The 3,483-nt window shown below is 35.0% G+C and overlaps 1 long non-coding RNA gene across 1 annotated transcript; it reads left to right on the plus strand.

Moving 5' to 3' along the window:
* The first annotated feature begins 223 nt into the window (after window positions 1-223).
* On the plus strand, window positions 224-3,175 carry LOC127950722 (uncharacterized). Its single transcript, XR_008152524.1, has 3 exons — window positions 224-553; window positions 813-867; window positions 2,632-3,175. It is a non-coding gene; the product is annotated as an uncharacterized LOC127950722 (long non-coding RNA).
* Window positions 3,176-3,483: the final 308 nt, after the last annotated feature.

The raw sequence follows: 3,483 nt of genomic DNA on the forward strand, positions 1-3,483 counted from the left end.
TGTTTTATGCTGGAAAATAGTTATTTCCGGTTCGCGAACGAATCGTTCGATTTAATCGGTTCTTAGTGAACCGTTTGAACCAGTTGACTAAATCAAATTGAATCATTTGAAACGGTTCGCATCTCCAGTAAACATTAATCCACAAATTATTTAAGCTGTTAAACTTTTTTAAGGTGGCTGACACTCACTCCGAGTCAAAATAAAACAATATCTCGGAGTATTTAATTTACTCAAACAGTACACTGACTGAACTGCTGTGAAGAGAGAACTGAAGATGAACACCAAGCCGAGCCAGATAACGAACGAACACGCCCACTGCTGGAGCGCTTCTCGTTCTCGAGTCAAGAACCAGTTGCATCGGTTGTCGGATCACCAGTACACTGAACCAACTGAACTGAGAATCGTTTCTGTCAGACGCATCTGCGTTTAGGATCGATGAGCTGATGATACTGCGTATGCGTGTAATTTAACAAGAGGAGAAAATTAAATGTGTAAACTATCAAGACAAAACTTTTGCAAATGGTAATCTTCCATGTCTATGGCGGTTAAAATAGTAAGTAATCCACAAATCACATGCGTGCTGGAAGACTAGTCAGTACGAATCACGGATAGACTAAGATCTATTAAAAACATTAACAACTGTTCACTAATGAAAGCTCATAGTAAGCCTTACTGTTACAATAATAATTTATCACTTTATTTTTTTAAGTTAAAAAGGAAATGTGCTCAATTCTCTAAAATAATTAACTAGCCTACCTCTGAGAAAATGTTATTGCTTTAAAACTAATGCATTTTTTTCTTATATTTTACAGATATGAGATTCATCTAGTCAAGTGCAATTTGACCTGCAAATGCTCTATAGAAGTGGTGAGTATTTTTGTCAATCTACTGCAAGTATATTTGATTGCCTTTTTTCTGTTTTCAGTATTCCTTTCTATTAGGGCTGGGTAAAAAATATTGATTTCTCAATTTTAATCAGTTCTCATTTTTATGAACCAATATCGATTCTTAAATACCAGGAATCTATTAATCATCCTGTTATCAGTTGATGCATGAATAGAACATTGTAGTGCACATCCCATCCAATAACTCACAATAATCTTTGTGCTTTGTTATTATTGATATGAAAAAAAGTCTCAGATTCCAAATTACGTCCGTTTCCTTACTAAATTCAAAAACATAAATACCGTTTTGGTGCTGTGGTGTGAGATCGCTCCGGCTCAGCTCAAGAGAAGCACATGATCTTATCTTCCTCAATAATAATACCAGTTACAGCGCAAAATAAACATGAATGAGCATTAGGACTGTCAACTAATATTCTAAATTTGAATATATATTCAAAAAGGTGAAAATTAGAAACGAAGGTGAAAATTTGAACACTATAAAAGAATCATGTAAAACCAAAACCCAGTTGAGATTATTAGTTGAACAAAATATATGGATATGAGAACATGTACAACTAATTAGTGCTGGGCGGTTGACCAAAAATGTATATACAGTTTTTTTTTATTTTATTATTATTATACCGGTTTTCCGGTTTATGACGGTTTAGGTGTCTAAACAAGCAGCATGTGCTGTCAGTGATTTCAGCCACTAGAGGCCGCTCTCACACTGTATAATGAAACCAGAGCCTTCTCAGCCGCTGCAGCAACAGACCCAACCTGGGAAACTTTCAGCCGCTCCAGCAGAGGACGAAACACAGAAAACTATCAGCAGGGATTTTTGCAGATAACCGACTGTTCCACCAATCAACTATCGGTGCCGATTAATCGGCAAAACCGATAAATAGGTCGACCTCTAATCCCGATGCACTGCATCCTCAATTTTCAATTTTACTTCACAAGTGATGTGTGCGCGCGTGTGCGTGTGTTCACCTATTCGGGAAGTCGCAGTGACATTCCAGTTAAGGTTTCAAGGGAGTAAAGCCTGTTTATGCCATTAGGAAATTAAATTTGGTAAAATAAATGTTTTTAAAATAAATGTTCATTTAAAAGCAGTGCTCATTCATCAGTGTATTATGTAACCATTAGAGATGCACACAAAGCTTGCATTTCCAGGTATGTCCCTCTTTGGCTGATTTATTTTCAAGATGGAGGCTCAACACAGCTTCCGCCATTAGAACAATTCACTCGTATGTATTTTAAATGGCAACTTACTTATACACTTACGAGAATACTTAATTAGTTGTTTGAATTGTATAAACATTGAGAACATATAATTTTGAAAGGTAAAAAAAAAAAATCTACTTTAACTATTACACAGTGTAGCTTTAATTACTCTTGTCTCGACTCCCTCTGCTATTGTATGCTACCACGACAAAGCACATCAGTACATTATTATTGGTATTCTGTAATTATCCATCTGCCTGCCGTAAGGTTGCTGAACACTGCACAATTGGGTATCTTTGATCTAAACTTGTAGGACTACCATCCACAATCCTAGAACTGAGGTCTAACAGTAATTTGTAATCAGTCATCTGTCTTTCTTGGTCTTGTCTGGTTCTCATTATAAACAAGTTCACATTTTTCAAGATATCTACATTATTAAATGATTGAAATTGCATTTGTTTGAATATTCCCAGAGCAGTGCCCGGTGTTCTGTCCAATCTCATTTTGTCTGTGCATTCTGCAGGATGATGACGAAGCCTTCATCCAAAAATCCACAGAGGAGACCACAGTGGGAATCTACATTCTCAAATTCCGTGACAGATCAGATGACATCGGGATTGCTCTGGAAGGCCAGAACATCTTGCAAGGCTTGGACAACTTTGCGTTAGCTATGGCAATGCTTTTTGGTCTTATGTATGCCTTAAATCTCAACTACCCACCTGAAATGAAAAATACATTTGAGGTACTGCAGAAGATAGTCTTCTGTTTTTTAATAACTTAATACTGTTCGTTTACTTCTGTAGCACCTACATAAAAATGAGTTGTACTCTTAAAAGAAATGCATGAATTTGACTTCTTATGATTTAAAAATTGAAAACAAAAATGTCAAGGTATGCTTTTGACAACTTGATATTGTTCACCTTTTCCTCTACACCTGTTTTTGTCTTAATGTTTGTTTTGTTGCAGTTACTGTATGAATGGTTTTTACTGTTCACCTTTTCCACGACATGTTTGACTGTGCATTGTCTTTTACTTGAAGTGATGAATAAATGAAATGAGTAAAGTGATATGAGTACTTATGTGCTGTCATTGTTCATTGACATTTGTTCATGGAATCTAAGCTATTTTTAACTTCAGTCAGCTTATAGTATTCTAAAACTTAATCAGGTTAGTTTTATTTATTGAAACCTCAGCATATATGAATGCAAAATATAAAAATGTCATGTTAGTTTAACAAGCACAAATTATGTATCTTGAACATGTATAAATCAAGTTTATTTAACAAACAAATTATGTATTTTTAACATATAAAAATCATGTCCGTTTAACAAGCACTAATTATGTATCTTTAACATATAAAAATCATTTCCGTTTA

Source organism: Carassius gibelio, chromosome B2 (genome assembly GCF_023724105.1).
Source record: "Carassius gibelio isolate Cgi1373 ecotype wild population from Czech Republic chromosome B2, carGib1.2-hapl.c, whole genome shotgun sequence".
Taxonomy (NCBI): domain Eukaryota; kingdom Metazoa; phylum Chordata; class Actinopteri; order Cypriniformes; family Cyprinidae; genus Carassius; species Carassius gibelio.